This window comes from Lepisosteus platostomus, chromosome 15 (genome assembly GCF_059453375.1).
Source record: "Lepisosteus platostomus isolate fLepPlt1 chromosome 15, fLepPlt1.hap1, whole genome shotgun sequence".
In the NCBI taxonomy this organism is placed as follows: Eukaryota; Metazoa; Chordata; class Actinopteri; order Semionotiformes; family Lepisosteidae; genus Lepisosteus; species Lepisosteus platostomus.
In genome coordinates, this window is record NC_142625.1 from 6,239,758 (window position 1) to 6,266,698 (window position 26,941).

Sequence of the window (26,941 nt, forward strand, 5' to 3'; positions counted from 1 at the left end):
AATTAGTGGTAAGTGCCTATCTTCAACCCAATTTATAGTATCTCTGATCAGGTGTAAATTCCAAAGTAGCGTACACTCTTTTACTCCACAAGTTTGATCATCCCTGATAATTTCTGATAACGCCTCCCATAGTCTTAGACAGAGGACTATAAGATCTTATAGTTGGTTGTTAACAATTGAATAGGTCTCCAATTTTCAAGGCATGTCCTATCATCTTTCTTATACAACAGAGATAGCACACTGGTCCTCATAGTTGTGCCCAAATCTTCCCCCTTTAAGAATTCTGTATAAATGTTTAAGAGTGTGTTTTTGATCAAAGGCCAGAAGGTTTTGTAGAATTCCTTTGGAAGGCCGTCGATACCCAGTACCTTTCTTTTACTCAAACTAAAAAGTTCCCACTCTACCTCTTCCAGGATCAACTCCTCTTCTAAGCCAATTTTACTCTCCACTGCAATCCTTAATTTGTAGTGTATCTAAAATCTTGTCTGTATTCTCCAGAGTTGGCACCTCCTTAAAGAATTCTCTGTAAAAATTAGTGGCTTCTCTTACCATCTCCTTCGCATCTCTAGTGACACCCCCATCCTTCATCTGGATATTGTCAAGTATCATCCATTATGGTCTTTTCTCACCATTTTAAATAAGGTAGAATTGCCCTCCTCAATCTCTAGAGTATGGTTCTGAGGCTTAAAGAGAAACCCTTTAGCTTTCTCCATATACAGGTTTTTCAACTCATCTTTGGTTCTTAAAATTTCCTCTTTCTCCACATGCACACCACCACTGTTCCTCTCATACAAACCAGTCAACTTCTGTTGCACTTTGGAGATTTGCTCCTTTTTCTTACTCCTCCTCTTCCCGCAGTATCTAATTGATGCTCCCGTTATTCTTTGTTTGGTGTTTTCCCACCACTCCATTGCTGAATCAAATAGGGTCCTTCTTGCTTCTAATTGGTCTCTATTAGTATTTTAAATTCATCTTCTACTAAAAATTCTGTATTTAACTTCCAGAAACCGGGTCCAAAGCTCACCTTATTACCCTCTAATTCTACTTTAACTAAATCATGATCCAAAAACCATGCTGGGACTAGTAGTCCAGTCTCTTTTCTGAGCCTTGGCTATTACTCCAAGTTGGGCACCCTCTTCCTCCACCGCCCTGCCTTACACTATCTTTTAGGTAATAGTTTTGGAAAAGGGAGCAAATCCTCCTAGTTCCTTCTGTCCTACTACTGTCAAAGTCCTCATTTAAGTCTCCCCCTAATATGATCTTCCTATTTGTGTAACGCAGCTAGGTTGTGGTGAAAAAGGATCCGATGCAGATGCAGGAGACCTGGGAGGTGAGTAGGCGGACAGAGCAAATCCAGGAGCTGAGTCGTAGTCCAAAGGCGTAAGGTAGGTCAAGATCCGGTAAAGGCACTGGTGGCGAACAATCCAGAATGACAGACAGGTTTGTGGTCGAAACAAGAGCTGCGGGGTCAATTCCGAAAAATAGTCACTGGTAGCAAACAATCCAAGGGGCGAGACGAGAACCGAAGTCCGAAGGCAAAAAGTGAAGTCAGAAAATCCAGTAAGGCAAAAGAGAAAGGAACGCTAGGTAGAGCAACACGAAGTGAACTCAATACCGAGCAGTGATATGCGGGTAAGGGAGGCTTAAATAATGTAGCCTGCCGCACGGTAAGGCGTCTGATGAAAAATTAACACGTGCGGCGGCGTTTGTAATTATCACCCTGCTGCTGGGACTGATTAGGCCGGTTAGTGGTTGTGACAGTACCCCCCCCCTTGACGGTCGCTGGGGAAAATTACGATGCAAATCGGTGATGAGAGCTGGGTCGAGAATATCTCCCTCTGGAACCCAAGATCTGTCTTCTGGTCCATACCCTTCCCAATCCACAAGATACTGAATGGTATTACGGTGCCATCTTGAATCCAGGATCTTGTTAACTGTATAAGCCGGACGCCCCTGAATAGTATGAGGAGGTGGTGGATGAGCAGAAGGGGCCACCAGGGGTGAACGGTGGAATGGTTTCAAAAGGGAGACGTGGAAGGCGGAATGGATTCTGAAAGTGGGGGGGAGTGCTAGTCGGTAGGTGACAGGTATAATTCGTGAGAGGATCCGGAAAGGACCTATATACTTAGGGCCTAGCTTCTTGGAGGACAAGCGCAAGGGTAAATTCTTGGTGGCCAGCCAGACGAACTGACCTTTCCTGAACCGAGGGGCAGGTCTATGATGTCTGTTGGCAAAAGCGGCCTGGCGCTGAGTTGACTTGAGAAGAGATGTTCTAGCCACCTTCCAGATCCTCCTTAACTTCGAGATGTATTGCCTCAGAGAAGGAATTGTCGTAACCAGAGGGGTGTCAGAGATGAGGGAGGGTTGGTAACCTAAGGAGCAAAGGAAGGGAGAGAGGCCTGTGGAGGAGGATGTAAGGGAGTTATGAGTGTACTCTGCCCAGGGAAGTAAAGATGACCGGTCATCTTGGGAAGATGAAGTGAAGGCTCTAAGAAAAGCAAGGAGGGTTTGATTAATTCTCTCCACCTGCCCGTTGGCTTCAGGGTGATATCCCGACGTTAAGGACACATGAGTGCCCAGGGCTTGACAAAAAGCTTTCCAAAAGGCCGAGACAAACTGGGGACCTCTGTCTGAGACCACATCCCTGGGCAAACCATGTAGGCGAAATACGTGCTGGACGAACAGCATTGCCATCTCCTGGGCTGTGGGTAAGGCAGGGAGCGGAAAATCGATCAGAGACCACCATGAAAACCATATTACCTTGACTGCTGGGGAGATCCGTGATGAAATCCACCGCTATGTGAGACCAAGGGCGGTAGGGGACCAGGAGGGGGTGCAAGAGACCCATCTTCCTGGCACGCGGGGTCTTGGTTCTGGCACAGGTAGGACATGCTCGAATATAGTCTGCTACATCCGCTCTCATGGTAGGCCACCAGAAGTCCCTACTCACGAGATCCAAAGTACGTTTGACCCCAGGGTGGCCTGCGAACCGTGAGTCAGGACTCCACTGTAAAACCGCCGAACGTAAATTATCCACCACAAATAATTTGTCCACGGGGCAACGGAGCGGGATGGTAGTCTTGTCCAGGGCCCGCCTGACTTGATCTTCAATCGAGCAACGAACTGCTGCCACGACACGGTTAGTTGAAATTACCGGTTTGGGTGCATAATCCAGATCCAGGGGGTCGTCAAGTCGGGAAAGTGCATCCGCCCTGCCATTCTTAGATCCAGGGGTATAGGTGATCACGAAGTTGAAGCGCGAGAAAAACAGAGACCAGCGAGCTTGACGTGAATTGAGGCGTTTAGCCGATTGGATGTAGGCCAAGTTCTTTTGGTCCGTGATTATAACAAAGGGATGTTGAGCCCCCTCCAGCCAATGCCTCCATTCCTCAAGGGCCAGCTTGATTGCAAGGAGCTCGCAATTACCCATGTCATAATTCACTTCGGCAGGAGAGAGCTTCTTGGAGAAGAAGGCACGTGGATGAAGAACCTGTCCTTCTTCCTGACGCTGGGAGAGGACTGCACCAACCCCATAGGCAGAGGCATCCACTTCCACTACAAAGGGCCGGGAGGGATCCGGGTGACGGAGAAGAGGAGCAGTGCTGAAGAGGTGCTTTAAGCGTAGGAATGCCTTGTCTGCCTCCGGGTTCCACTTACCTCGGCCAGGTCGGTTGCGAGTTAGAGCAGAGATGGGCGCAACAACCGAACTAAAGTTCCTAATGAACCGCCTATAAAAATTAGCAAAACCCAGAAAACGCTGGATCTGCTTTAGATTGCACGGGACTGGCCAGTCGTTAATGGCTGCTACCTTAGATGAGTCCATTGCCACACCCAGAGGAGAGATACTGTAACCGAGGAAATGGATCCTGGAGACATGGAACACACATTTTTCCAGCTTCGCATAGAGCCTATTGTCAATCAATCTTGACAAGACCTCCTGTACATGGCGGACATGATCCTGAGGGTCGGTAGAAAAACTCAAAATGTCATTGAAATGTACCAGAACAAAGCTACCAATAATGTCCCTAAAAATATCATTCATAAAGGACTGGAAGACAGCCGGAGCATTGACAAGGCCGAAGGGCATGACCTGGTATTCATAGTGCCCATGCGTAGTCATAAAGGCCGTCTTCCATTCGTCCCCCTCCCGTATCCTGATAAGGTTATAAGCCCCACGTAAATCTAATTTTGAAAAGATGGTGGCTCCACGTAAGGACTCCAAAGCGGCTGGAATTAGAGGCAGAGGGTAGCGATGTTTAATCGTGATGGAGTTCAACCCCCTGTAGTCGATGCATGGGCGCAATGAGCCATCCTTCTTTTCAATAAAAAAGAAACCAGCACAGGCAGGAGAAGAGGAGGGGCGAATAAAACCTGAGTCCAGGGCTTCCTTAATTTAGTCTTGTAAGGCCTGATTCTCCTTTTGGGTTAAAGGGTAAATGCGACCCTTGGGGGGGAGTGATCCTGGCAATAAATCAATAGCACAGTAGCAAGTTCGATGAGGGGGAAGCAAGAAAGCCTGTTGTTTATCGAATGCCTGTTTCAGGTGAACATATTGAGGTGGAATGGAAGGTGGAGCATCCACAGGGAGGATAGCGGCGGATATCTTAACAGGGAGGCGACAACAATTTGCATGGCAAGTGTGACTCCAGGCAATGATCTCATTCTTGGCCCAGGAGATGTGGGGGTCGTGTTTCCTGAGCCAGGGAAGGCCCAGGATCAGTGGGTAGGCAGGCGAGTCCAGGAGAAGAAATTAAATATCTTCTGTATGAGTGGCCCCAACCCTGAGAGAGAGCAGGATGGTTTGCAGGGAAACCTGAGCAGGGGTGAGTGGAGAACCATCTAGGTCTAGAATGCTGACGGGGGGTGACACAGAAACCACGGGGATATTCCATTGGTGGTCTATGAATGATCCTTCTGCACCTGAATCAACAAAAATCGTCAGGGGAAGGTGAGTATCGGACCACGACAATTCCGCCAGAAACAGAGTGCCCGAAGAGGCTGGGGAAAAAACAGCACTGCTGACCTTAGCTGAAGGCTGCGGTAGAGCACGAGGTGCAGACGGTGGTCCTGAAGGACAAGTAGCGAGCAGATGGTTAGGAGAAGCACAGTACAGACATCGTCCCTCTCGGTGGCACCTTTCCTTTTCTTGAAGGGAAAGAGGAGCATGTGGCAGAGCTGGCAAAGCAGGAAGCGATGCCTCAGGGGGGCCGTGTCTGCTTCCAGTGGGTCTGTCTGCTTTCTGGATTCTGATGCGGGTGTCCAATTCCAGGACCTGGGAGATCGCTGCTTCCAGGGAATGAGAGTGGATTGGCATGAATACCAAGTGTTCCTTCAACTCCTCTGACAAACCCTTACAGAAAAGGCAAACAAGCGCCTCTGGGTTCCAGGCGGACTCTTTGGCAAGAGACTGAAATTCCTCCACATAATCCTGTAGAGGTCTATCACCCTGTTGAATTGCTGAGAGCCGAAGGTGAACCAGGTCCAGATTGTTCTGTGAAAAACGTGCCTGAAGACAATCCGCAAAGCTATTAAAATCCATGGGTTGCGAATCTGCTCTGGTAAAAAAAAACAGAAGCCCAATCCAAAGCCTTGCCTGTCAACAGGGAGATCGCAAAACCAATCTGTTCTCGCGACGTAGGAAAACGCTCTGGATGCAGATGAAAAGAGAGAAAGCATTGAGTAATGAAGCCTCTGCAACCAGAAGGATTACCGTCATATTTTTCAGGGAGAACAAACGGTAAGGTTGGGGGGGGGGGGGGGCGCGGCTTGTGCGGAAGAAACTGCAGGAGGAGCTATTGAAGGTGCCGGGGGCACCGGGGGGGACGAAAGCCAGGCAACGTGATTGGTAAGAAGATGAACGGAGTGCTGGTGGAGGAGGGAGCGAAGAGCTTGCGCATCCGCAGGATCCATACTGTAGGGCTCGGTATTCTGTAACGAAGCTAGGTTGTGGTGAAAAAGGATCCGATGCAGAGTCAGGAGACCTTGGGAGGTGAATAGGCGGACAGAGCAAATCCAGGAGCTGAGTCGTAGTCTGAAGGCGTAAGGTAGGTCAAGATCCGGTAAAGGCACTGGTGGCGAACAATCCAGAATGAGAGACAGGTTCGTGGTCGAAACAAGAGCTGCGGGGTCAATTCCGAAAAATAGTCACTGGTAGCAAACAATCCAAGGGGCGAGACGAGAACCGAAGTCCGAAGGCAAAAGGTGAAGTCAGAAAATCCAGAAAGACAAAAGGGAAAGGAGTGTTAGGTAGAGCAACACGAAGTGAACTCAATACCGAGCAGTGATATGCGGGTAAGGGAGGCTTAAATAATGCAGCCTGCCGCACGGTAAGGCGTCTAATGAGAAATTAACACGTGCAGCGGCGTTTGTAATTATCACCCTGCTGCTGGAACTGGTTAGACCTCTTAGGAGCTGGTCTGGGCCGGTTAGTGGTCGTGACAATTTGTCAAAAATAAAGGCTCTATCCCTGTAAAGAAATCTCTCCTTAATCTTTTCTGTGCCAGAGCATAAACATTTATTAGTCTTCGATTCTCGCTCCCCACCTGTCCATCCACTATTAGTATTCTTCTGGGTGTCACAACAAAGGAGTTTTCTAGTTTAAAACATTCATTTCTAATAAGAATGCCTACTCCTGCAGAATGTATTCCTCCTATACTCCACTCTGAGATGCCCTCCCCCCATTCTTTGGTAAAACGCCTGCTGTCTTCCTCACCATAAACATGAACTTCCTGTAGGAAGAAAGTCAGCTTTCAAATCTTTAAGGAAATCAAAGACTGCAATCCTCTTACTATATCTTTTTAGCCCTCTTACGTTTATGGTACACACCGAAAGGTTATCCATTAGCACTAAGAAGGCTATCTAAGTCACTGTTCCCTTCTATTTCTGAAAAAGTCTCTGGAATTGGACACTCCACAGAGCTAACCGGACTCATGTTCATGAAAGATGGAATACACAGGATGGCAGGAGAGTGCGTCTCTTGTTTCTTCGACTACTTGTCTAGAAGGTTCTTCCAGCCCCTCCTTCCTCCCCCTCTTTTTCCCCTTCCTTTATCTGGGTTACTGTCAGAATCCCATGTTCTATAGATCTCTGGAGAGTTGTTCCCAACTCAAACAGCATGGCTAACCCTTCTCAAAAGTCCCTCTGGAGATTCAAACCTTCACGGTTCCGACTCCTAGCCGCCATTCCCGATGTCCCCTTCCGGTCAGCAGTGCAGTCATCGTGGAAAGCTCCGCTTTCACCTCCCAGCCTTCAGCTGGAGCGATTCTGGCTTGATGGAAAAGGTCTTCCTGGTGTTCCGCCGCTCCTGCTGCCCCCTGACGTCTAGTCTTCTCTCCACACGTCCTCCTGTCCCATTTGGACCTTTTTCGTAAATCGTACAGCTGCGGTTAGGCCACATACTGCATGAAATTGGCCAAAAAGGCCGAGAAGTGATGCCCCAAAACGTGGACCGATGCGTGGGTGTTCCGCTGGCGCACAGCGGTGCAGGCTGATTCCTCTGGAGCCCAATACACACGTAGCTGCCGACCGCCCGGACAACGACCAAAGCCGCGGGGGAGTCTCCAGCCACCTTAGCTTAGGCCCCTCCCACCAGCAGCAGCTGTGCCAAGCAAGCTGCAGGCGAAAGCGGATAGTCAGCACCTGCGGGCAAAGGCAAGAGGCAGCTCTCTCTGCGGAGGGGGACATGCACAGCACCACACCACACCACACCTGCCTTCCTAAAAAAAAGATTATACATCTAAGTTTTTTGGGGGAAAACGCATGGGAGCTGAAAAGGGGGCCTGCCTGCTTGCCGAGAAAGTCAAGACGCGAGAAAGTACACAGAGGGAGGATGAGAACGGAGACAGAGACAGGGAAAGACACAGAGGGATGAGAGATGAGACTCGAGAAGAAGGAGCTCCAGTCCACCTTGCTTACTTGCTGGCCGGCTACTTCTGTCTTTTCGCCGCTGAGAGAAGGTAGTGCACCATTCCCGGAGGTGCTGCAATACTGGGCCGATGCGTGGAGAGGACGGAGCAAACTCCTGATCCAGCTCCCTGTTCCAAAAATGGTTTAATATGTAGTCCCCCTATGGGGGACGTATCAAGATATTAAACTGATAAGAACATTTTTTTACAAAATATACTTTATTTCCATACTACATCTTAAAAAAAAGGAAACATTCTCACAAATAATAAACATAGCATGCACTAAAAAATATAGCATGCACTAAAAAATCTCCTGTGCTCTCTCATAATGGACTCAAGCGGTAGCAGCATGTGGTCTAACATTCAACCCCACCACCAAGGACTTTACACAGCCCTGAAAAGAAAGTACAATCTAATTTCAGGGGCAAGTTTGGAACCACCCTCCCTCCCTCACTAACATCCATGTACATAATATCCTTCTTAATGTACGGTTATGATCCATGACCAGCCCTGCCCTGCACTCTCCTTGGCATACAAAATCTCAACCCTTCTCATGACCTCCGCCACCTATTTTATATCCCTCTTCATAACACCCTTACAAAAATCCCTAACACCCCACCCTAGTCTTCTTTTTTTTCCAATTCTGTTTGTTAAATATCACAGCAGAGACATAAATATTTAAACTTTTACCTTTTTTTAAGAGAATAACAATGAATGTAAGAAAAAGAAATGAAGAATGGACTTAAGGGAAAAAAATAAGAGTGAATGAGGAAAGTAGGAAAAAAGACAAAAAATAAAAACAAAAAAAGGTACAGTCTCAGCTGTATCAGAGTTTACCATCTAAAAGGCATAAAGGTAATACCATAGTTATATATAATGGCTTAGGAATATATACTGAGCTCCTCTTTTAAATCTAATGCTCTCAAAGGCTTATCCCACAGGTCTTTAAAATGGTCCAGCTCACCTTTTAGGATGAATCTTAACTTTTCCAAAGAGATCAAGTCTCTTATTAGTAATTCCCAGAGAGCTAGAGAGGGAGGCTTGTCACCCACCCACCTGGTCATGATTGCCTTTCTTGCCAGCATCAGGGCAGGCTGGACTACTTCTCTATGGTTCAGCAGCTGAACAGGCAAGACTCCCAAAATGCACGTGAGAGGATGAGGATCTAACTGTATTACACAGATCAAAGATATTCTTTTACATACCTCCCACCAGAACCTCTGAACATATGTACATTCCCATAGACAGTAAAACAGTGTTCCAACGTGGGTTTTACATTTAGGGAAGTTATGTGATGTGCCTGGGCTAAGTCTGTGGAGATAAATATGCTCTATGTAACAACCTGTACTGATTTTCTTTATACTGGTTACAGACGGAGATTGTTGAAGGCAATGAAAGAATAGTTTTCCCAAGTGTTATCATCTATACAGCACCTCAGTTCCTGGCTCCAGATTGTCTGTAAATTTTTTTGGGAAGTCTACCTCATGCCTAGACAAGAAAGTGTAAAACTTGGATAGAAATTTCTTTGAGTTCCCGTTCTTTAGAAAGATTTTTTCTAGTGTGTGCGAGCTGCTGAATAAATCAAGACCACCATTCTTGGTACTCACATAATGCCTGATTTGAAGATATTTAAAGAAGTCTCTTGTGGTTATATTATATTGTGCTTGAAGACACTCAAATGATTTAAATCCCCCCCCCCCTTCAAATAAGTAAAAAATTCTATGTATACCTGCTGTTTGCCAATTAGTAAAGTAGGAGCCTGTCTTTTCAGGAGGTAGGTCCGGGTTACCCACAAGTGAAGATAGCATATAAAGAGAGGGATAATAACTAAAGAATTTAGTTATCTTGCTCCATGTTCTCAGTACATTTAATATTAAAGGGTTCTTTTTAGCTAGTGGGGGTACATTAGTCATTTTCCTGCCTAAGAAGTTTACAAGAGAGGCTGGTTTACTGTGTTCAGCTTCCATATCCACCCAGGTGGAGTCTGGCGGTGCATGAATCCACTGCTGGAGGATTCTTGCTTGTATTGCCCAGGTAAAGTATTCAGATTTGGCAATGCACATCCACCGTAATCGCTGGGTAACTGCAAAGTCTTAAATTTGATTTTTTTTTTCCTGTCCATACAAATGTTGATATTGCTTTATTCAGATCCTTTATGTCAGCTTTAGTCATGGGAGTGAATACCATAGATAGTGGATAGAGAAGTTTAGGTAATATTATCATCTTTACCAGGTTAATTCTGCCCAGAAAAGATATTGGTAAATTTGTCCACCGGTTCACGTTGTCCTTGATGGCATCTTATCTAACCTAGGACAGAAAGAAAAATTAAAGTCTCCTGCAAGGATAATATTGTTACAATCCATAATAGTGAGTTGTCCAAACACATCAATAAAGAATTGTTTGTCTTGTTCATTAGGGGCATACAGTATATACAACCTATCACCACTTCTTCCCCATATAGTAATCCTTTAACTATTACCACTCTACCTTCATTATCATTATTCATTATCCAAGTTGAGTTGACTGTAAATGGGAGATTCTTATGAATGAGAATAACCACGCCTCATTTTTTGTTGGAGAATGATGAGTAATAAACTTGACCTACCCATTCCCTTTTAAGTTTTTTATGTTCCAGATCATTCAAGTGAGTTTCCTGTAAAAATGCTATTTGAATTTTATCTCACCCCTTTTACATTCCAACTGCGTTATTAACATCTTAACATTATTCATGGTGGTTTTTTCTTAGTTGTAATACGGTAACGCAGTGGCTGAATTGAAGTATAATGCAACATAACAGTGAATAGCATAGAGAGCAGCTGCACGTACCCATTCCATACGTTTTAAAGAGAAAAGAGCAGAAGAAAAAATTAAACAATGTCTTGGAGAGAGAAAACAAAAATTCAGTTTGTAACCACACACAGTACATGAGGTAACAGCACTTGTCAGGTATTTAAAAAAGAAACAAAGGAACTTTGTTAATCTTCTGAACATTGATTAACAGTGATAAAGACAAAAAGAGCAGTCTTAGAACAAGATTGTTAGACTCAGTCTGCAAACTAAACTAAGAAAAGGTCCAACAAAATTGTTTAGCTTCTCTGCGTAGTTAACCGAGAAGTTAAACTAAAGGTTGCCGCTAGTCACACAGCTGTGGCAGTCGGCAATAAAGTACGCTGAGTTATAGGGGGTTCAACTATTATACTAAAACAAAAACTGTCTACTCCTCGCCAAAATAATTTGTCAGTCTTAAATTTTGATACAAAACAGTATCATCTATATCTCAACATTAACATTAATAACAGAATCTTAAAAATAGAGAACATTTAAAACGTCAGAAAAGGTTCTAAGCACAGGCATAACCGCTTAGTTCTCTGCTCGATCAGTTCTACAAACAGAAGCCAAGGCTGCTCGTTTAGCAGCGGACCTCTCACATTCTATTCAGACGTGGAGGATTGCTGTTGAATATTTTTAAGGAAGTTCTCTGCTTCTTTTAAGCTGGAAAGAGTAGTAGATCCCCCCGAGGCATCTAACACTTTAATGATCGCTGGATACAGGAACGAATACCTCAGTCCAGCATCACGCAGCCTCCTTCTTACTTTGGCTATTTCCACCCTCTTTTTCTGCACCTTGACCGAGAAGTCTTGAAAGATGGAGACTCTTTTCCCCACCATAATGATTTCTTTCTTGGCCCTGGCCACTTCCATTACCTTCTGCTTATCCCTGTAGTTGTGCAGCCTCAACAGCACGGCCCCAGGCGATTATGATTAAAAAACACATAATTAAACACGCGTTTGCGATTTAAATCAGAACACGATTTAAATCAATATAAATGTTTATATTGTAACGCATACTGTCCAGATTCCTTTTCTCTATAAAAATTTACTCTATTGCACACACACACACACAATAGAAGCAGGAACCATTGTCAGAAGGGAAGAAGGTGACTATTCATTGTTATCAAAAATGACTTAAAATCGATCATGTTGTGATATTTTGAAATATAAAAGTCAATTGATTGTCCATAATATCGCTATTCTATTTTTTCGAAGAAATGTTCGTTAAAAGAAAAGTCCAGCACCAGCTGGATTTGAACACACAACCTGTGCGTTGTTAGTCACGCACCTAGACCAGTAGGCTACAAGACAACTCGCATGAACAGGGAGGCGAAACAGCCCTACACAGCTCTGTCGCAGTACATGAATATAATCATATCGTCATTAAATTCTTTAGATACGCGATTCCATATTATATTCCCTATTAATCAAATTCTAAAAGTATGCTTGTTGACTCCGGTATCTCTTTAGTTAAAGACTTCGATGCTTAAAATGTTTAGGGAGAAATGGAATACCGGTGTGTATTTTTTTCTTTAAAGTACCAAGACCAGCTATATACAGTACTGTATGTTTATGTTCCAAAATTAATATCGTTTATGGCCTTCACACGCGTTACAGTATGCTCCTATTCTTTTTATGCTCAGCTACTAAGATTTCCCTTCAGTGGTAAAATTCAATATCTACAACGGGCACAGTAAAGACGTTTACTGTAAGTCTTTCTACGACAGACCAACGGACCACGAGTGCCCCTGTCGGTCAACCAATCATGTACCGTGGTACCCCGCGTCATCTTGCGTCATGATACGCGACACCGCAGCCAATTACCTGTGGTACGTGTCTGTACCGCTCACTTTGAATGGCTGCATCTGTAGCCACGCCCCCCCCCAGTCTTCTTTTTAACGCACTCCCACCAGTCCACCAAAGACGGAAAACACCCCTACAGCCCTAACCACGCCCAAAACTTCTCATTCTGCAAAACCATCACATCCATCCTCCACACATCCCTCCCAAAACTCAGCACCCCAAGCTCCAACTCATACAGCAACCCATCATGATTGGAAAACCAAGATGGACTCAGACTTACATCCACCACTTGCACCCCCTGAGGCACAAACCAGTAATCCAATCAACCCCTGGCCCCGCAGAAATTCCTCCAGGTATATCCCTGCTGGTCAGGGAAGACATCTATATGCATCTTTCATGCAGAAGTCCCTCACTACCTTCCCCCATAATTGCCCTATAAAGTCTCCCTCCTGCCCCTTATCTAGACACACATTAAAATCCCTTCCCATTAACACAATACGGTTCATATAAAACGTACGAATTAACACCACCCACACTCTATCCTTCCTATCCCTCAAATGTACCTCCTGCAGAAAAACAACCAAAAAGCACACAGACTTCAGAAACAAAAAAACCCTGTCCTCTTCAGCCTAACTTGCAACCCTCTCACGTTAGTATAAAATACAGAAAAAAACATGATGGCATCAGTAGTTACCTATACCAGCATTGCTCAACAACTCTTCTATGTTGGCCGCATCCTGTGGTGGGCCTTCGTAACTACTTGAGCTACTCGGGGAGCTAGGAGACCAGGCGAGGCTTTTGCTGACCTCTGTTCCACACCCCTTACTCTCCTATATCCCCCCAATTCCCACTCCCTGGGGCTGGGGATTCCAAGTTAGCGCCTTCTCCCTTACACACCCCCTCACCTTCTACTACCTTGGATATTAACCTGGGAGGTGAGAGCGACTCCCCTCCAGCTTTCTCCTTCAAATTCCACTTCCATTTTTTCTTTTTTCCTATCACCAGTTCAAAACCATCTCCCTCCCCTTCTTCCTCTTCTCTTATACTGCCATCTTCACTCATTTCAGCCTCCCACTGACTCCCACGTCTCTTCCACCTACAGCTACACCTTCCCCTACCTCACTACCCTCTCCTCCACTAACATCTTGACTTCCTCCTCTCTATCTCTCCCTGACTCACCCCTTTCTGGCTTACCAGCCTCCTCCCTTCTCCCAACCACACTCTTTCTTGTCCCCCACCGAGTCTATAGCCAATCCCACACCCCCAGCATCCTGTCCTCCTTTATCCTCCTCCTCTTCATTAACTGGGAATTGCTCCAAATACCCATTACGAAGAACTATGTTCCGGTTGTCGGTCCCAACAGTCCTTAAACAGGTGCCCAGCTTCATTACATAAGGAACACCTTGGCCCTTATCACACAATCAAAATCAAATCAAAGTTTATTTATCAAATGCACAACAATATGGCGTGCAGTAGTACTTGCTGGCAATGAAATGTCTTTTTATGCTAGCTCACAAAAATTACAAGAATCACAAAAATCACAAAAATTCACGTTACATTTTTTTAATTGAATAAAACTCAATGTGAGTAGAGCTGTTATGTGTCCATGGTGTATGCAATATAAACATGTAGTGCAGTTATGCTGAATATAGTGAGAATTGTGTGTCCATGTAGCCATTACAGGTGATTTGCTAAGGAGCTACAGGTTGGCTATTTAGCAGTCTTATTGCCTGGAGGTAGAAGCTGTTCCGTAGTCTGTTGGACTTGGACCGAATGCTTTGGTACCATTTGTCGGACGGTAGGAGGGAAAACAGTTTGTGACTGGGATGACTGGGGTCCTTCAGAATGGACCTGGCCTTCTTCAGACATCTAGCTGAGTAGATCTCCTGGATGCTTGGTAGATCACAGCTGGTGATAAGCTGTGCTGACTTCACCACCCTCTGCAATACTTTGCAATCTCGGGCGGAGCAGTTCCCATACCAGGCAGTGATGCAACCAGTCAGGATGCTCTCAATAGTGCACCTGTAGAAGTTGGCCTGGACATGTGATGGCATGCCGAACTTCTTTAGCCTGTGGAGAAAGAACAGGCGCTGCCATGCTGTCTTGACCACTGTGTTGGTGTGGTGGGTCCAGGTTAAATCCTCTGAAATGTTAACTCCCAGGAACGTAAACCTGCTGACCCTCTCCACTGCAGTCTCATTGATGTAAATAGGTGTGTGGTCTCCTCCCTGATGTTTCCTATAGTCCTCAATCATCTCCTTAGTCTTACTGATGTTCAGAGAGAGGTTGTTCTCCTGGCACCATACTGCCAGGGTTTCAACCTCTTCCCTGTTTGCAGACTCCTCACCATCTGTGATCCCTTATCCCTTATCCCAGTCCTTTATCTCGTGCTCCTCCCCCCTGCATCTCCGGCAAATCATCTTATTACATTCTGCCGCCAAATGGCCACCACATCTTCAGCACAATCTCAGCTGTGCTGCATAAAATAGAATCCCCTGATTGGATCCCAAAAAGTTTGCCGGTGGATGTCTAAAACCATCCCTCGACATGTCATCAGGCCAGAATCTGTACTGCCCAGACTGTCTTGCACCTTCTGTGCCTCACTCAGGATGTCTACGTACCAATGCAAGAAGGCATATATATCCGTTTCTGGCACAAAAGGATTATACATGTGCAGAGTCAGAACTCTGTCCTCCTGTGCCCAGAGTCCCATTACTTCAAAATTTCCCAGCTGTCCTGCATCCTTCTTTTCCCGAAGTGCGTTCCAACACTTGGGCGATAAATCAAAAGCCACATTAAAAAAGCCGTAAAGATGCATAACTTTGCACACAAAACACCTCCTTCAGATCCAGAACTTGCTTCAATACATGCTGGGAGAAGTCCTCCCTCCCTGACATCAAACCAACATCTCCCAGCCATCTAAACTGGAGAGTGTTCTTCAGTCCAAGCCCTGAGGCCAGCTTCCACGTCCAGCAAAAACAAAAAAAAGAAAACCCCAAAGATGGCAAAAAACTCACCTGGCACTCTGAACAAACATCCGTTCTTCTCCGGGAGTCCTTCGAAGCGTCCAAACATTGGAAGCGTCCAGAAAAAGAAAATATTTAAAAAACACGGACTTCCTCCAGGCTCCAGTCGCATCCGATCTTGGCCAAAAGGCCGAGAAGCAATGCCCCTAAAGGTGCCGACTGACACGCGGGTGTTCCCCTGGCACCCAGTGGCGCAGGCCGACTGCCCTGGAGCCCGGAACTCGTGCAGCTGTTGCTTTGGAGGGAAAATTCATGGGAGCTGAAAAGGGGGCCTGCCTGCTTGCCGAGAAAGTCGAGACACGAGAAAGTGCACAGAGGGAGGACGGGAATGGAGACAGAGACAGGGAGAGAAAGACACGGACGGATGAGAGACGAGACTGGAGAAGAAGGAGCTCCAGTCCACCTCGCTTGCTTGCTGGCTGGCTACGTCTGTCTTTTCATTGCTGAGAGAAGGTGGTGCACCGCTCCCGGAGCCGCTGCAATACCGGGCCGATGCGTGGAGAGGACGGAGCAAGCTCCTGATCCAGCTCCCTGTTCCAAAAATACTTTTAATATGTGGTCCCCCGATGGGGGACGTATCAGAAATTAAACTGATAAGAAAAGATTTTTTCAATTTTATTGAAGGACAGCGATCTTGTTTGCCATCTCCCCAATTTCTCTTTCACCTTTCTCAGACGTTCCTCCCAGTTTAATTTTACCATACTTTCCTTATGAAACTGTACTCCTTGCACCCTCACTGGGGTCGTCATAACTGTTAATCCACCTATCGCCTCCGTTCTATCTCTCCATGTCCTGTAATATTGGATTGTATTTTTGCTTTTATTCGACACAGAACCCGTGCCCTTTGCAAATCCCTTCTCTATGCTTAGTTCCCTTTGCAGATTTCCTTCTGTACTAAGGAACAGGGTGATGTCGTCCACATAGGCCCCTACTTTGACTTCATGTCCTCCACTTTCAGGGACCAGAACCCCACGCATGCCTGGGTCTTTCCGGATTCGCTCTAAAATGGGTTCGACATACACGATGTACAACAAAGGGGATAGCGAACAACCTTGACGCACTCCACATTTAACCAGTTTTCTTCTGCCTAACCTGCCATTAACACACACCCTAGTCTCCACCTTCCTACACAATGTTTGTAACCAAGTGACGAATTTCTCACTTACCCCCATTCTTCTCAGTGTCTCTCATAGGACAGCGTGGTTCACCCTGTCAAAGGCTTTGTTTTGGTCCAAGTTCACCAACATTAATGGCAGTTTTCTATCTTCAACCCATTCCAGCGTGTCTCTGATCAGCTGCAAATTCCAACTTATTTTCCTACCTGCAACTCTGGTTTCCCTGCACTAGAAACACCATTACCTTCTTCTGTCTTCGTCCCAGTATCCTTGCCAGTATCTTGTAATGTGCACATAACAGTTGTAACGGCCTCCAATTTTCCCAAAACATCACATAAAACTCGGTTGGTAACCCATCCACCCCAGAGACTGTGCCCTTCTGCAACCCTTCCAGTGTCTCCTTCATTTCTACAGTTGTTATTGGGCCGTCCTCCCCTTCCTTCCTCCCCATCTAACTTCACACTCACACCAGTCATCAACCTGTCGTGCATGCCACTATCCACCTTTATTCCTGCAAACAGTTCAGTGTAGTTTTCAGTAGCACAGTCCAACATTCCTGCTTCATCCTCGACTTATATCCCTCCCTTCTTCAGAAGACCATTACAGTGGTCTCCTGCTGCGCTCTCACCGAGCCAAAGAACTGGGGTGAGCATTGTTCCTCTCCTTCCATTCGTGTACCTCTCAGCCTGAAAAGATAGTCCTTGGCCCACTGGAGCCATTTTGTTCTCAGAGTTGTCCTGACTTTGGATTACTTTCTGCCCCGCACGTTTGGTCCCGGCCGATCACGTAAGCTGGTACTTCTTTCAGGCAGTTCACCAACACCTTGGCGATTAGCTTGCAATCCACACAGAGCAATTACAACGACCTCCAGTTCTTTAGGTCCATTGCTGACCCTTTCTTGTACAGCAGCGTGAGGATGCCTTCCCTCATCGAGTCGCTCATGATCTTTCTATGGAAGACTTCTTCCGTAACCTGCATCAAAAGGGCCCCTACAACATCCCAGAATGTGCGGTAGAATTCAGCAGGTAACCAGTCTCTACCTGGAACTTTACCTAGCTTCATGCTAAGTAAAGCATTACCAAGTTCTTTCAGGCTGATTGGTACCTCCAGGTGCTCCTGGGCCTTTTTGGGTATCTGTGCCACGATGTTATCTAATAACGTTGTCCCCATGAGTTCATCTACTGGCTTTTGGGAAAAGAGAAGCTTATAATAGTTCCTCACTGCTTCCAACATCTCACCGCTACCAGGTACTATCCTCCCCAATTGGGTCTGGATGCCTGCCATCACTCTCTGCCTTTGCCTCTGCCATATTTGGCAGAAGAAGAAGCTGGAGCATGTTTCATGTGCTTGTAAGTACTCCACATGAGCTCTAAACAGGTACTTTTTTGCCTTTTGTTCATAATAACCTCGTAGTTTAGCTTTTGCCGTTGAAATAGCCTCCAAACTCACCACCGTGCCCTTATTACACTGAGAATATAAACTATTCAGTTCTTCCTGCAGCTTCCTACCCTTCTGCCATTCTCGCTTGAGTCTTACTAAGAAGTAAGCTCTCGACTCCCCCCTAATCTTCTTCTTCAACTGCTCCCCCCAGTCAATCAGGGAGATACCCTGCTTTCTCTCCTTCCACCACTTACACAGTTTAGATCTCATTAGACTGACATACTCTGCTTCCTTCAGAGTCTCCGTGTTCAGTTTCCACACCCCACGTCCAAACTGATTGTTTAAATGTGGAAAGTGAATCTCCACCTGGGCATGGTCTGAAAACCCAACTGGCTGCACCACCGCCTTCTCAACAAGTGCCCCTTGTGAAGCAAAAACATAGTCAAGGTGTTTTGCAGTGCCCTGAGCACTCCTCCACGTGGCCCCAACTTTCCCCTTTGCGGCCCGAAAGGCACAGTCAAAAAGGCCAAACTGAGATAAAAGGAGGTTAAGTTGACTCGCCCTTCTTGTCCTGGAGATCGACGTTAAAATCCCCTCCTATAACAATCCACTTGTTAGTCAGGCAGACGGGGTCTTTAAAGAAGTCTGACCGTAAAGTGCCATTGCCGGGGCGCACACACACACACACACACACACACACACACACACACACACACACACACACACACACACACACACACACACTGGAAGCTACTAACACAAAACAAATATCGAAAACCAACACTCTCCCAGGCACTACATTCTCACATCTTTCTACCATACAATTGTTATTACCCAGTAAGATTCCTACGCCAGAGGAATGGACCCCACCAATATTCCACCGTGAGTCTCCTCTATCCCACTCCCGTGTAAACTGTACAACATCACTCTCATCTTTTAAGCGGACCTCCTGCCGCAGACAGATGTCAAAGCACATAGTTTTCAGGTAAGTGAACACCGCCGTCCTCTTAACCGTGTTCCTTTACCCACGTACATTTAATGTTAGGATCTTCAGCATTAGGGTTATAACAAGGACTGAGTACTGACGCACAGCCACCCCTCTGGTGACAGCAGCAATTTGTAGACATGCCCAGAGCCCCCACACAAATTGCATCTGGGCTCAGATCTGCATGTCAATGCACTGTGACCTACTTCATCGCATTTCCTGCACACCTGGACCTTGCAGTCTGAAGCATAATGACCTCTCTACCCATAACGCCTACATTTGAAAGGTTGCTCTAGGTAATACAGGTAATACAGGTAGCCTCTTTTAACCCCAATTGTAAAGGACACGGAATGGTGTAAAAGCCCGTCCTCTGCTTTGGGGTCAATTCTGAAGCGAACCATGTACTTTCTCTTCCTGTTCCATATTTTCCTCCTGTCAAGTATCTTCACCCCAGTATCCTGCACATCCAAAAACCTTTTTAGGAAGTTCACAATGTCATCTTTGAACATGAACATGTCATAGAGGCTAAACATATGGACCCATAAGGGCCTCAGCTCACGAGCAAACAGTGGCTCGAGTAAAAAATTTACAAAAAGCTCTTCTTGTCTACGTGCAGTCGGTATGGACCACACTTTCACACACGGGTCAGGAGATGACAGAGAAAGATCGAAAATGTTCTTACCCAGGAAGCTCTGGAGGCAATAAACATCTTCCGGTTGACTTATTATCTTCAAGGTACTTGAATCAAAGGCATCCCTCTCAAAGTCCTTTTCAAAAGCTTTTTCCCGTAGCACGAAACACACTGTAGCGGCAATGCTTGTTAATAAGACAGAATTAAGTGTTGCTGTGCTTTCATAAATGATGCCCCATCTCTCTCTTTATTTCTGTGTTGCAGCCACAGAGAAGCTATTCATGCAGGCTGATTTAAAGATGTTTTCTTTTGATAAGGAACAGCTCCCAAATGGGGATGCACTTAGTTAAGCCTGGCTATCATGATCAGTGGTCATCCATTGGCGCCTATCTGGATTGCATTCCTAGGTGTCAGGAGTAAGTGACTCATCTCACCTTGATCAACCAATCAGGAACTGGTAGGGCAGAGTAACCCACGTGGGACTCTGATGCCCATGGAACTTTCAGCCAGTGAACGAGCTCAAGTTCCTCCCGGTAAAAACAGGCAACACAGAGAGCCTGTGGGAACAATTCCAGAAGGAAATCTCTAGGGAGAATTCCAGGTGTGCGAGACAATTCCAGGGCAGGACGGCCCAGGAGCAGAAAGGCTCCCAAGGGCAGGACATTCTCGCAGCGTGCATCTCGCATCTGTCCCCTTTGCTTGTGTGGTCTGTCACTGGACCTTGAGTGAAGGTAGTGCACCATTCATGAAAACATAATACCATGTCTATGCATAGCAAGCTCCTGATCAATTTCCCTGTTCCGAAAATCTGTTTAATATGTGGTTACCCATATGGGGGACATTTTGGATTTTAAACTGAAAAGATAAGAATAAAAAAAAGTTTATTCCAGTCAATTAACAGAACAAAAATACAACCATCCAACTGCAGACCCTACAACCTAATCCCCATCCATCTTTCCCTTGCAGCAAAATGACCCCATCAATATACATCCTGTTACACCCTAAACTGCACCTCCCCCCACCCCCAACTCACTGCTTCACCAAGTAACCTAGCTCTACAACTCTTGAATAAATTATATGTAAAGACGTAAAGTGTAAAATCCTGCGTACATTCTTTCAATGTTACAAAGCAGACAGGAACATGAAATAGACAGTTTAAAAGACTACAAATCATCAACAACAAACTTTATTATTTGAAAACACATTACCTAAAATATGAATTATCATTTAATGGCATTTATAACTATGTGAATGTATATGAACTAATGATCTGTTAATCATTATATAATGTTTGTTAATGACTCATTAATGAAAGTGTTGCTGATATTTTTAACTGCCAAAATTCTTTAGTTGTGTGGTTCAATGTTAATATTACTTATCATTTGAAATGAAATCGGTATTACACATTTTTTTACAAAAATAACAGTTTTTAGTATGTATTCTTAGAAAAGGATAAAACATTATAGTTTTTTATGAAGTTTATAGACTGCATATAGTTAGAACAAGCACAAACGTTTCCAAAATATCTACCTTAAGTTTCAGAGGTGAAGACTTTAATGCACAAAATGTTTATGGAGGTGGTGGAATACTGTGTGTGCTTAGTTTTTATATTTAGCCATCACTATCTAACTAGGTATATGTTATGTATGAGACTATATGAGACCAAATGGCTTTAAAGCCACTACAGTACAGCATGTGTGAAATATATTTTTTATTATCAATATTTAGTTAGATTGTTTCCCGATTACTTGTTGCTAAAATTTGCATTAATTTAGGTATACATTATGCTATACTTCTGTTTTTATTTTCAGCATAAAAAATTTCCCTTTAGTTGTAAAATTCCATATTAATATTCCAAGGGGATTTAAACATGCATAGTAGAGAAAAAGACTAAATGAAGTAATCGTTTCACTAACACCTAACGTACCACAAGTGACATCTATCGATCGTTTTTGGCCAGTGAACCACACTTCCCTGCCGTACTGCAGTGCTGTGTGGTACCACTAATGCAGTAATAAGGAGTGGCTGCATCTCTACAGGCTTTTGAGTTACAGCTCTGTAGAATGTAGGCCTCTGAGATTTTTTTGTATGCAGTGTAACTTTGTATGATGTGTAAATGTATGCGTTGTTAAGTTGCATTATTTTAAAATAAATCTGTTTGTTTGCCCTAGTTTGTCTCCAGTTTTATTGCACATCTGACCTGCACTAGAGAACATAATGAGCTCGCATGACAGATGGAGCCTCAGGCTGGAATCAAACCCCAGAGCAAAAGAGCTGAGCGACATGGTTCCAGAGGGTCTTTATGAATATTAAATATTCAGAACAAGCAGCAAAGGAAATTAAGAAGATGTAGATGGAATTCAAGACAAACACCTGGCAGATAACTTTTAATATTGCAAAAGTCTGCATACAGGAAGCAGAATCACACCATACAGAAACATACTTCTATATACTTCTCATACCCTTAAGTAACAAAAAAAAAAACTTGCGGTGCAACCACTAAATTCAGTTTGTCAACCGTTCGTGCTGACACTTTGAGAATCAGAGAGACTTGTGATGTCAGACCCATTCAGATACATTTTAATAAGTCATCTTTTGTGTGAATAACTGTGCAGTCTGCTGCAGGGCAACACCTAACCCTGCTGTACACTTTGCTTATCTATAAAGGAATAGAAACCTATAAACTGGATAAAGTGATCATACTGGTCTGAATGCCACTGTGTGCTGTGCTGGTAAAAATATAAAACTATTCTAGAACCATTTGAGGACTTTTTAAAACAATTAGCTCACTTTAATCACTGACACCTTCTCTGTCCATCATAGTAATTGGCTGCTTACACTTCTTTAACATAGTGCTGTAACAGAGAGAACTTGAAATGTTCAAGAGACTGATTTTGCTTTAGCACCTACGTGCAAAGATTGAGCTTGAAAGTCTTTTATTATACAAATTGTGCAAGAAACCAAGATTTCTGAGCTGTATTGAAGTATGTTCACATCCTGAGCCACACTCAGCTCTGCACCAAGACCAGAACTGACATCCAGGCTTAATGTCCACAAAGGGAAGTGCTCAGCCTACTCTAAAGCCCTCCCACAGCTGAATCTCTTTAACACTTAAACTTTGTTCAGCTGTGATCTCCTAGTAACCCCTACCTCTCAAAGAGGGATTCCACACCCTCAGCGATATTACAATATGTTATTTATTATTGTTGTTATTGACTTGATAAAAATTGACCATTTAAAGCTCTAAATATGGAGGAAGCAGCTCAGAAGCTTTGTTTATTCTTAAAAAAAGAAATGGGATAAAATCTCTGGCAGTATTTCTGGCCTGTAGTGTCTCAGTCTTGCTCACAGTCTCACATTGGTCACTGATCTCTGATGAGGACCAGCTGATGGCCTGTCACAATTATCTTTTAATCTCTTGCTGGAAGTAGAGCTTAAAACCCTTTACAAACCCTTTTTGTCAAACCCATGTTTTTGTTTCATTTTAGCCTCTGTTGGTGGAGTTTGAAAAAGACCTGTTCATTCTGGATTGCAAAATAATTCTAATACTTTAATTAACAGTTTGTTCAATCAATAACCTTGATTAGTAATGATTTAACACAGGAAGACTAATGGGTCTCTGTAGGTTTTTTTAACTGCCTCACATTCTTCATCCATTCCACCCTCCTCTGTGCATCTTTTCTTTTATCATCACTGACTATTTCTTCAAGCAATTCAATGTACCTGCACATCACCTGAATTTCTCTTATTTTTTTTACCCTTGTTTACTGTTCCAGTGCCATTGATGGATGTTTTTTTCTCTTTGGTCTTTCATCAGTATCTCAGCCTGTCTGGCACACAGAGAGATTGGGAATCTTTTGTTTTCCTCTACAACTATTCTATTTGTTCTATCTTCATAAGCACCAAGCTAATCCTTGCTGCCTTTCCTTCAGTTTGAAGATAATTGGATGTAATTGACATGGTCATCAGCATAGGACTGATTGTGAACTTGTTCTGGTGCAGTTAGCTAAAAAGAATTGCAGATAATTGTCTGAGCATAGACATTGTACTTTGTTAGAGACCAGGATATTTACTGATAAGAACTACTGTGATGTCCCATAGTGTCATAGTGCTGTAAGGCCTGTGACCCCAATAAGAATAAAATGTTTCACCAAATTATCCATTTGAAGTGAAACTGGGCAAATAGAGGCATCTATTAGCTATATGCTGAGGCTGTACTCAAACCAAGCAATTTAAAGCATCTTTAACATTAAGGAGAAGTTAAAATTAATTATAGGAATTTAAACATTACATAGAACTAACTTTTCACAACTCTAGAAAATATTCTCATCCAGAAAGGTTTTTCCCTGATAGATACTTTATACATCTGTTTCAGTGCTCAAAGTTGGCTACACCACTCTGATCCCCATTAATACTGTAGCTGTTAGCTTTGCCTGCAGCTCAACACTTTGACTTTATACATCATAAACAACAATCAGAAATGTCTTAAACAAATATGGTTTCTAACACTGTGAAACAGTCAGAGCTCATTTATATTCACGATCCTTAATTTAGGCGAATGAATGAGGTGTCTCTTGACTCTTAAACACCCACATCCAGGATTAATAAATAAGCTATAAATTTACAGACTATAAAATGAAAACAAAGATATAAATGAACATGGCATCACTAATACTCTCACTGCACTACCTGTTACTACCTGACAGATTGCATATCTAGTACCTGTTAGTGTCACAGAGGCAATTTCCAACTGGAATGAATTCCATCAAACATTTTGTAAAATCTCTGGAAGTATAGATAGTAGAGATCTAGTCTAGGGCTTAAATTGAAGCTAACCCCCTCGGGCAATAAATGTAAACCAAGTTTCTAACATGTCTTACTGTGCCCACTCACCAGACATAAATATCCAGAAGAAAAAGACAAAACAAGAAGAAACAGATTTTGTTCTTCTTCAAAGATCAATTTTTCACATTGTGTCCTGAAAAAAAAGATGAAAATGCTTGTAGATCTTGCCCTGTGTGTCTCCCAGCCTGGATACAAAACTGAGACAAATTGAACAAATATATAAAAGTCAACATATTTTTTGTAAAGACAGGACCTGGAATTGTATTGTTCACATACCAGGAAATTTTGTAAAAAGTACTGAAAAATAATAAAAAGCTCGAATAGCTATTTCGATTACTTTAGAAAGCCTCCAGAAACTGCTTGATACTGCAATTCATTGTTTTCAGGCAGTAGCAAAAATACCTACCTAGGCCCAAGTTCCTACCTTCCCTTCTGGTCAAAACAAAATGAATGACATAAATTTGATGCTATTAGACCAGCTTTGTCAGAGTTTTCTTCCTTCTCCTGTGTCTTCCCTTCTCCTTCAGGTCAGGAGGTGTCAGTCCATTTTTGTTTTCAGGTTGGTAGGTGTTGCTGCTGCTTGTGGGCGGGGTCTATGCTAATGAGTTAACCTCCCCCATAGCTGTGGTCATTTTCAGGCCGTTGACAGAAGCTCAGTGCCCCCGCCAGAGTATAAAGCTGGCAGCAGGTGACAGCAGTAGTGAAATCCAGGTGGCCACCTGCTGTAGGGAAGCCACCAGCTGTACCTTTACAGGGCTCCAGAGGTAACAGCCTATACTGCAGTCCACCAGCGGGATGCCTGCACCTCATTCCAGTCAATATATAGTTCTTACTGTTTTGGCTTTTGAATTGGATTTGGATTTGGATTCTGTTTAGTCAGGGGCTTGGATGGAGAGAACTTTTTGGGCTTTTTTTTTTCTGAGTGTCTGAGTCTTTCAGGCTAGGTGAGTGCTTTTTGGCTATAAGAAAGGAGGTGGTGAAGGACGGATGTGGAGATATGGCACGGAGATCAATCACGAATGGACTGCTAAAAAGAAAACCTTTGTGGATGAAGTGCTTCTCAGGACATTTGTTTTGGAGCTGGAGTTCAAGATTTCCAGGTAAAAAGATCTTTGACTTTGTTTGATGCTCAGTGTTCAAGAATTGAGCCATTACTTGCAAGAGAGCTTAGGACTCTGACAGTACATCTGTTCAACCCGTATGTGTTGGAAGAAGATATTTTTAAAAGATTAGTTGATGTACAAAGAACTGTATGATAGGCTTTTTGTATTATCGGTGCAGCCTCTTGCGTACAGACATTGTGGAGCAGCGGGACATCTTGTTACAGATTGCACTGCAGAAGCGTGTAGTAGGTTTGGCCCAATAGGTCACTTGGTGTCTGCCTGTGCAGAGGAAATCAAATGTAATTTGTGTGCAAAGACAGTTTGAAGAGGGCAAAAGGTTTTGCAGCTGTGAGCAGTAGGGACATTGGCACACCACAGTCATGTGAAACTGTCTTGTCTGCACATGTTTCTGCAACAGAGTAAAAAAACATGGAGACACCTGAAGGTTTTTTGAGGGAGTGTGAATGGGTGAAGGAGAATTTCTTATCCAGGAAGAATTACCAGTGTTGAGGAAATTAATGGAATATAAGAGAAATGGAAGAAAGGATTTTAGGTTTATTTGTGAGTGAAAAGTGGAGGTAAGAGATGTTTATATTGGATTTTTTTCATAAAATGCTGGGGAATAAAGAAGGAGAGTAGTAAATAACAGAAAGGTGAAGATTTTAACATTATATGTAAGGAGTTTGAGAGACAAAGTAAAGAGAACAGCAGTTTAACTACCTGACGACTTTGGATTTTGCCGTTTTATTCTTTGCAGGAGATGTTGAGGTTTTTACACATGAATGGGTTCAAGATGGAGTACAGGAGGGGTTTGCACCTCTGGAGTTGGGGTTTTATTTGGGGAATTTTGACCTGATAAATGGTGTCAGGTAGAGATACCTGGAAGGGTGTTTAACACTGACGTTTGGTATGGAAATGGATGTTTCGGATTAGTGATCGTGTATGCTCTGCCTGTTGCGAGAGCAGACTTCTACAAAGCTTTACGATAGGTTTGTATTCCTAACCCTCTGCTAACCTACAGAGGGAGACCTTCATGTGGGTTTGAGGGACAAGAATGATGCAGGAATAAGGCAACAGCATTTTATGTGGCAGTTGTTTTTAGTTGACTGTGCTTTTAGAGCCATGGGTGAGAAGGTCGGTGCTACTTGGAGAAATGCAAAGGATGCTGCAAAGCGTCTGGATTGTGTGTTTGTATCCAAAGAGGTGAAGGTAGGAGGAGCTTTTCTGCTGGTCTGGTTCTCCGATCATGACATGGTAGAGGTCGATGTGCATCCACTTGGGAGAAAATATGGAAGAGGTTATTGGAAGTTGAATGCTG

General features: G+C 44.0%; 1 non-coding gene and 1 pseudogene across 1 annotated transcript; both read right to left on the reverse strand.

Annotated features, from left to right (window-relative positions):
• Positions 1-7,953: 7,953 nt before the first annotated feature.
• On the reverse strand, positions 7,954-8,156 carry LOC148647772 (U2 spliceosomal RNA; annotated as a pseudogene).
• Positions 8,157-16,015: 7,859 nt separating this feature from the next.
• LOC148647773 (U2 spliceosomal RNA) lies at positions 16,016-16,197 on the reverse strand. The gene has a single exon (XR_015927146.1). It is a non-coding gene; the product is annotated as a U2 spliceosomal RNA (small nuclear RNA).
• Between the last annotated feature and the right edge of the window lie 10,744 nt (positions 16,198-26,941).